Raw genomic sequence first — 9893 nt, 5'->3', positions numbered from 1 at the left:
TACTGTATTGTAGAGTATGGCACTGTATTGTAGAGTATGGTACTGTAATATAGAGTATGGTATGGTACTGTATTGTAGAGTATGGTATGGGACGCTAATATAGAGTATGGTACTGTATTGTAAAGTATGGTACTGTATTGTAGAGTATGGTACCGTAATATAGAGCATGGTACTGTATTTTATAGTATGGTACTGTATTGTAGAGTATGGTACTGTAATATAGAGTATGGAACTGTATTGTATAGTATGGTACTGTATTGTAGAGTATGGCACTGTGTTGTTGAGTATGGCACTGTATTGTAGAGTATGGCACTGTAATATAGAGTATGGTACTGTATTGTATAGTATGGCACTGTATTGTATAGTATGGTATGGTACTGTAATGTAGAGTATGGTATGGTACTGTAATATAGAGTATGGTACTGTATTGTAAAGTATGGTACTGTATTGTAGAGTATGGTAATGTATTGTATAGTATGGTACTGTATTGTAGAGTATGGTACTGTATTGTATTGTATGGTACTGTAATATAGAGTATGGTACTGTATTGTATAGTATGGCACTGTATTGTAGAGTATGGTACTGTATTGTAGAGTATGGTACTGTAATATAGAGTATGGTACTGTATTGTATAGTATGGTACTGTATTGTAGAGTATGGTACTGTATTGTAGAGTATGGTACTGTATTGTAGAGTATGGTACTGTATTGTATAGTATGGTATGGTACTGTAATGTAGAGTATGGTACTGTATTGTATAGTATGGTATGGTACTGTAATGTAGAGTATGGTACTGTAATGTAGAGTATGGTACTGTATTGTAGAGTATGGTATGGTACTGTAATGTAGAGTATGGTACTGTATTGTAGAGTATGGTATGGTACTGTAATATAGAGTATGGTACTGTATTGTAGAGTATGGTATGGTACTGTAATATAGAGTATGGTACTGTATTGTAGAGTATGGTACTGTATTGTATAGTATGGTACTGAATTGTAGCGTATGGTACTGTAATATAGAGTATGGTACTGTATTGTAAAGTATGGTACTGTATTGTAGAGTATGGTACTGTATTGTATAGTATGGTACCGTATTGTAGAGTATGGTATGGTACTGTAATATAGAGTATGGTACTGTATTGTAGAGTATGGTACTGTATTGTATAGTATGGTATGGTACTGTAATGTAGAGTATGGTACTGTATTGTATAGTATGGTATGGTACTGTAATGTAGAGTATGGTACTGTATTGTAGAGTATGGTACTGTATTGTATAGTATGGTATGGTACTGTAATATAGAGTATGGTACTGTATTGTAGAGTATGGTATGGTACTGTATTGTAGAGTATGGTACTGTATTGTAGAGTATGGTACTGTATTGTAGAGTATGGTACTGTATTGTAGAGTATGGTACTGTATTGTATAGTATGGTACTGAATTGTAGCGTATGGTACTGTAATATAGAGTATGGTACTGTATTGTAAAGTATGGTACTGTATTGTAGAGTATGGTACTGTATTGTATAGTATGGTACCGTATTGTAGAGTATGGTATGGTACTGTAATATAGAGTATGGTACTGTATTGTAGAGTATGGTACTGTATTGTATAGTATGGTATGGTACTGTAATGTAGAGTATGGTACTGTATTGTATAGTATGGTATGGTACTGTAATGTAGAGTATGGTACTGTATTGTAGAGTATGGTACTGTATTGTATAGTATGGTATGGTACTGTATTGTATAGTATGGTACTGTATTGTAGAGTATGGTATGGTACTGTAATATAGAGTATGGTACTGTATTGTAGAGTATGGTACTGTATTGTAGAGTATGGTACTGTATTGTAGAGTATGGTACTGTATTGTAGAGTATGGTACTGTAATATAGAGTATGGTACTGTATTGTAAAGTATGGTACTGTATTGTAGAGTATGGTACTGTATTGTATAGTATGGTACTGTATTGTAGAGTATGGTATGGTACTGTAATATAGAGTATGGTATGGTACTGTAATAAAGAGTATGGTACTGTATTGTAGAGTATGGTACTGTATTGTAGAGTATGGTACTGTATTGTATAGTATGGTATGGTACTGTAATGTAGAGTATGGTACTGTATTGTAGAGTATGGTACTGTATTGTAGAGTATGGTACTGTATTGTATAGTATGGTATGGTACTGTAATGTAGAGTATGGTACTGTATTGTATAGTATGGTATGGTACTGTAATGTAGAGTATGGTACTGTATTGTATAGTATGGTATGGTACTGTAATGTAGAGTATGGTACTGTATTGTATAGTATGGTATGGTACTGTAATGTAGAGTATGGTACTGTATTGTAGAGTATGGTACTGTATTGTATAGTATGGTATGGTACTGTAATGTAGAGTATGGTACTGTATTGTATAGTATGGTATGGTACTGTAATGTAGAGTATGGTACTGTATTGTAGAGTATGGTACTGTATTGTATAGTATGGTATGGTACTGTAATGTAGAGTATGGTACTGTATTGTAGAGTATGGTACTGTATTGTAGAGTATGGTACTGTATTGTATAGTATGGTATGGTACTGTAATGTAGAGTATGGTACTGTATTGTATAGTATGGTATGGTACTGTAATGTAGAGTATGGTACTGTATTGTAGAGTATGGTACTGTATTGTATAGTATGGTATGGTACTGTAATGTAGAGTATGGTACTGTATTGTAGAGTATGGTACTGTATTGTAGAGTATGGTACTGTATTGTATAGTATGGTATGGTACTGTAATGTAGAGTATGGTACTGTATTGTATAGTATGGTATGGTACTGTAATGTAGAGTATGGTACTGTATTGTAGAGTATGGTACTGTATTGTATAGTATGGTATGGTACTGTAATGTAGAGTATGGTACTGTATTGTAGAGTATGGTACTGTATTGTAGAGTATGGTACTGTATTGTATAGTATGGTATGGTACTGTAATGTAGAGTATGGTACTGTATTGTATAGTATGGTATGGTACTGTAATGTAGAGTATGGTACTGTATTGTAGAGTATGGTACTGTATTGTATAGTATGGTATGGTACTGTAATGTAGAGTATGGTACTGTATTGTAGAGTATGGTATGGTACTGTAATATAGAGTATGGTACTGTATTGTATAGTATGGTACTGTATTGTAGAGTATGGTATGGTACTGTAATGTAGAGTATGGTACTGTATTGTAGAGTATGGTATGGTACTGTAATATAGAGTATGGTACTGTATTGTAGAGTATGGTACTGTATTGTATAGTATGGTACTGTATTGTAGAGTATGGTACTGTATTGTAGAGTATGGTATGGTACTGTAATATAGAGTATGGTACTGTATTGTATAGTATGGTATGGTACTGTAATGTAGAGTATGGTATGGTACTGTAATGTAGAGTATGGTACTGTATTGTATAGTATGGTATGGTACTGTAATGTAGAGTATGGTACTGTATTGTATAGTATGGTATGGTACTGTAATGTAGAGTATGGTACTGTATTGTATAGTATGGTATGGTACTGTAATGTAGAGTATGGTACTGTATTGTATAGTATGGTATGGTACTGTAATGTAGAGTATGGTACTGTAATGTAGAGTATGGTACTGTATTGTAGAGTATGGTATGGTACTGTAATGTAGAGTATGGTACTGTATTGTAGAGTATGGTATGGTACTGTAATATAGAGTATGGTACTGTATTGTAGAGTATGGTATGGTACTGTAATATAGAGTATGGTACTGTATTGTAGAGTATGGTACTGTATTGTATAGTATGGTACTGTATTGTAGAGTATGGTACTGTAATATAGAGTATGGTACTGTATTGTAAAGTATGGTACTGTATTGTAGAGTATGGTACTGTATTGTATAGTATGGTACTGTATTGTAGAGTATGGTATGGTACTGTAATATAGAGTATGGTATGGTACTGTAATATAGAGTATGGTACTGTATTGTAGAGTATGGTACTGTATTGTATAGTATGGTATGGTACTGTAATGTAGAGTATGGTACTGTATTGTATAGTATGGTATGGTACTGTAATGTAGAGTATGGTACTGTATTGTAGAGTATGGTACTGTATTGTATAGTATGGTATGGTACTGTAATGTAGAGTATGGTACTGTATTGTAGAGTATGGTACTGTATTGTAGAGTATGGTACTGTATTGTATAGTATGGTATGGTACTGTAATGTAGAGTATGGTACTGTATTGTATAGTATGGTATGGTACTGTAATGTAGAGTATGGTACTGTATTGTAGAGTATGGTACTGTATTGTATAGTATGGTATGGTACTGTAATGTAGAGTATGGTACTGTATTGTAGAGTATGGTACTGTATTGTAGAGTATGGTACTGTATTGTATAGTATGGTATGGTACTGTAATGTAGAGTATGGTACTGTATTGTATAGTATGGTATGGTACTGTAATGTAGAGTATGGTACTGTATTGTAGAGTATGGTACTGTATTGTATAGTATGGTATGGTACTGTAATGTAGAGTATGGTACTGTATTGTAGAGTATGGTATGGTACTGTAATATAGAGTATGGTACTGTATTGTATAGTATGGTATGGTACTGTAATGTAGAGTATGGTACTGTATTGTAGAGTATGGTACTGTATTGTAGAGTATGGTATGGTACTGTAATGTAGAGTATGGTACTGTATTGTAGAGTATGGTATGGTACTGTAATATAGAGTATGGTACTGTATTGTAGAGTATGGTACTGTATTGTATAGTATGGTACTGTATTGTAGAGTATGGTACTGTATTGTAGAGTATGATATGGTACTGTAATATAGAGTATGGTACTGTATTGTATAGTATGGTACTGTATTGTAGAGTATGGTATGGTACTGTAATGTAGAGTATGGTACTGTATTGTAGAGTATGGTATGGTACTGTAATATAGAGTATGGTACTGTATTGTAGAGTATGGTACTGTATTGTATAGTATGGTACTGTATTGTAGAGTATGGTACTGTATTGTAGAGTATGGTATGGTACTGTAATATAGAGTATGGTACTGTATTGTATAGTATGGTATGGTACTGTAATGTAGAGTATGGTATGGTACTGTATTGTAGAGTATGGTACTGTATTGTATAGTATGGTACTGTATTGTAGAGTATGGTACTGTATTGTAGAGTATGGTATGGTACTGTAATATAGAGTATGGTACTGTATTGTATAGTATGGTATGGTACTGTAATGTAGAGTATGGTATGGTACTGTAATGTAGAGTATGGTACTGTATTGTATAGTATGGTATGGTACTGTAATGTAGAGTATGGTACTGTATTGTAGAGTATGGTATGGTACTGTAATATAGAGTATGGTACTGTATTGTATAGTATGGTATGGTACTTTAATGTAGAGTATGGTACTGTATTGTAGAGTATGGTATGGTACTGTAATATAGAGTATGGTACTGTATTGTATAGTATGGTATGGTACTGTAATGTATAGTATGGTATGGTACTGTATTGTAGAGTATGGTACTGTATTGTAGAGTATGGTACTGTATTGTATAGTATGGTATGGTACTGTAATGTAGAGTATGGTACTGTATTGTATAGTATGGTACTGTATTGTAGAGTATGGTACTGTATTGTAGAGTATGGTACTGTATTGTATAGTATGGTATGGTACTGTAATGTAGAGTATGGTACTGTATTGTATAGTATGGTATGGTACTGTAATGTAGAGTATGGTACTGTATTGTAGAGTATGGTATGGTACTGTAATATAGAGTATGGTACTGTATTGTATAGTATGGTATGGTACTGTAATGTAGAGTATGGTACTGTATTGTATAGTATGGTACTGTATTGTAGAGTATGTTACTGTATTGTAGAGTATGGTACTGTAATATAGAGTATGGTACTGTATTCTAAAGTATGGTACTGTATTGTAGAGTATGGTAATGTATTGTATAGTATGGTACTGTATTGTAGAGTATGGTACTGTATTGTATTGTATGGTACTGTAATATAGAGTATGGTACTGTATTGTATAGTATGGCACTGTATTGTAGAGTATGGTACTGTATTGTAGAGTATGGTACTGTAATATAGAGTATGGTACTGTATTGTGTAGTATGGTACTGTATTGTAGAGTATGGTACTGTATTGTAGAGTATGGTACTGTATTGTAGAGTATGGTACTGTAATGTAGAGTATGGTACTGTATTGTAGAGTATGGTATGGTACTGTAATATAGAGTATGGTACTGTATTGTATAGTATGGTATGGTACTGTAATGTATAGTATGGTATGGTACTGTATTGTAGAGTATGGTACTGTATTGTAGAGTATGGTACTGTATTGTAGAGTATGGTACTGTATTGTATAGTATGGTATGGTACTGTAATGTAGAGTATGGTACTGTATTGTATAGTATGGTACTGTATTGTAGAGTATGGTACTGTATTGTAGAGTATGGTACTGTATTGTATAGTATGGTATGGTACTGTAATGTAGAGTATGGTACTGTATTGTATAGTATGGTATGGTACTGTAATGTAGAGTATGGTACTGTATTGTAGAGTATGGTATGGTACTGTAATATAGAGTATGGTACTGTATTGTATAGTATGGTATGGTACTGTAATGTAGAGTATGGTATGGTACTGTAATGTAGAGTATGGTACTGTATTGTATAGTATGGTATGGTACTGTAATGTAGAGTATGGTACTGTATTGTAGAGTATGGTACTGTATTGTAGAGTATGGTACTGTAATATAGAGTATGGTACTGTATTGTAAAGTATGGTACTGTATTGTAGAGTATGGTAATGTATTGTATAGTATGGTACTGTATTGTAGAGTATGGTACTGTATTGTATTGTATGGTACTGTAATATAGAGTATGGTACTGTATTGTATAGTATGGCACTGTATTGTATAGTATGGTATGGTACTGTAATGTAGAGTATGGTATGGTACTGTAATGTAGAGTATGGTACTGTATTGTATAGTATGGTATGGTACTGTAATGTAGAGTATGGTACTGTATTGTAGAGTATGGTACTGTATTGTAGAGTATGTTACTGTATTGTATAGTATGGTACTGTATTGTAGAGTATGGTACTGTATTGTAGAGTATGGTACTGTATTGTAGAGTATGGTACTGTAATATAGAGTATGGTACTGTATTGTATAGTATGGTACTGTATTGTAGAGTATGGTACTGTATTGTAGAGTATGGCACTGTATTGTAGAGTATGGTACTGTAATATAGAGTATGGTATGGTACTGTATTGTAGAGTATGGTATGGAACGCTAATATAGAGTATGGTACTGTATTGTAAAGTATGGTACTGTATTGTAGAGTATGGTACCGTAATATAGAGCATGGTACTGTATTTTATAGTATGGTACTGTATTGTAGAGTATGGTACTGTAATATAGAGTATGGAACTGTATTGTATAGTATGGTACTGTATTGTAGAGTATGGCACTGTGTTGTTGAGTATGGCACTGTATTGTAGAGTATGGCACTGTAATATAGAGTATGGTACTGTATTGTATAGTATGGCACTGTATTGTATAGTATGGTATGGTACTGTAATGTAGAGTATGGTATGGTACTGTAATATAGAGTATGGTACTGTATTGTAAAGTATGGTACTGTATTGTAGAGTATGGTAATGTATTGTATAGTATGGTACTGTATTGTAGAGTATGGTACTGTATTGTATTGTATGGTACTGTAATATAGAGTATGGTACTGTATTGTATAGTATGGCACTGTATTGTAGAGTATGGTACTGTATTGTAGAGTATGGTACTGTAATATAGAGTATGGTACTGTATTGTATAGTATGGTACTGTATTGTAGAGTATGGTACTGTATTGTAGAGTATGGTACTGTATTGTAGAGTATGGTACTGTATTGTAGAGTATGGTATGGTACTGTAATATAGAGTATGGTACTGTATTGTATAGTATGGTATGGTACTGTAATGTATAGTATGGTATGGTACTGTATTGTAGAGTATGGTACTGTATTGTAGAGTATGGTACTCTATTGTATAGTATGGTATGGTACTGTAATGTAGAGTATGGTACTGTATTGTATAGTATGGTACTGTATTGTAGAGTATGGTACTGTATAGTAGAGTATGGTACTGTATTGTATAGTATGGTATGGTACTGTAATGTAGAGTATGGTACTGTATTGTATAGTATGGTATGGTACTGTAATGTAGAGTATGGTACTGTATTGTAGAATATGGTATGGTACTGTAATATAGAGTATGGTACTGTATTGTATAGTATGGTATGGTACTGTAATGTAGAGTATGGTATGGTACTGTAATGTAGAGTATGGTACTGTATTGTATAGTATGGTATGGTACTGTAATGTAGAGTATGGTACTGTATTGTAGAGTATGGTACTGTATTGTAGAGTATGTTACTTTATGCTAGAGTATGGTACTGTAATATAGAGTATGGTACTGTATTGTAAAGTATGGTACTGTATTGTAGAGTATGGTAATGTATTGTATAGTATGGTACTGTGTTGTAGAGTATGGTACTGTATTGTATTGTATGGTACTGTAATATAGAGTATGGTACTGTATTGTATAGTATGGCACTGTATTGTATAGTATGGTATGGTACTGTAATGTAGAGTATGGTACTGTATTGTATAGTATGGTATGGTACTGTAATGTAGAGTATGGTACTGTATTGTAGAGTATGGTACTGTATTGTAGAGTATGTTACTGTATTGTATAGTATGGTACTGTATTGTAGAGTATGGTACTGTATTGTAGAGTATGGTACTGTATTGTAGAGTATGGTACTGTAATATAGAGTATGTACTGTATTGTAGAGTATGGTACTGTATTGTAGAGTATGGCACTGTATTGTAGAGTATGGTACTGTAATATAGAGTATGGTATGGTACTGTATTGTAGAGTATGGTATGGAACGGTAATATAGAGTATGGTACTGTATTGTAAAGTATGGTACTGTATTCTAGAGTATGGTACTGTAATATAGAGCATGGTACTGTATTTTATAGTATGGTACTGTATTGTAGAGTATGGTACTGTAATATAGAGTATGGAACTGTATTGTATAGTATGGTACTGTATTGTAGAGTATGGCACTGTGTTGTAGAGTATGGCACTGTATTGTAGAGTATGGCACTGTATTGTATAATATGGTACTGTATTGTATAATATGGTACTGTATTGTATAATATGGTACTGTATTGTATAATATGGTACTGTATGTAGAGTAAGGTATTGTACTGTCAGTATCGTATTGATTCGTATTGTATTGTTTTGTGTTGTATAATATGTATTGTATAGTATTGTATCGTATTGTATTCTGTAGTATTGTATTGTACAGTATTGTATTGTATAGTATTGTATCATATTGCATCATATCATGTATTATATTATATTGTATTGTATCATATCATGTAACATTATATTATATAATATATTGTATTGAATCATTTCGTTCTTTATTGTATCACATTGCATTGTATAGTATTGTGTTGTATCTTAACGTATTATATCATATTGTAATATATTACATTGTAGCAAATCATATCGTACTGTATTGTATCACATTGTATTGTGTTGTATCGTATTGTATCGTATCACATTGTATTGTAGCATATTGCATCATATAGTATTGTATCATATCGTATAGTATAGTATTATATCTTATCGTATTGTATCATATCATGTTGTATATTATTATTTTGTATCATATATTGTATCACATTGTATTGTATTGTATTATATTGTATCGTATCTTATCATGTTGGAATATATTGTATCATATAATATTGTATTGTATTGTATTGTATTGTAGCACGGAATTGAATTCCAGGTGTGTTTTA

This window comes from Telmatherina bonti, assembly GCF_933228915.1.
Source record: "Telmatherina bonti genome assembly, chromosome: 9".
Classification (NCBI taxonomy): domain Eukaryota; kingdom Metazoa; phylum Chordata; class Actinopteri; order Atheriniformes; family Telmatherinidae; genus Telmatherina; species Telmatherina bonti.
Note: the sequence above shows the minus strand (reverse complement) of the source record.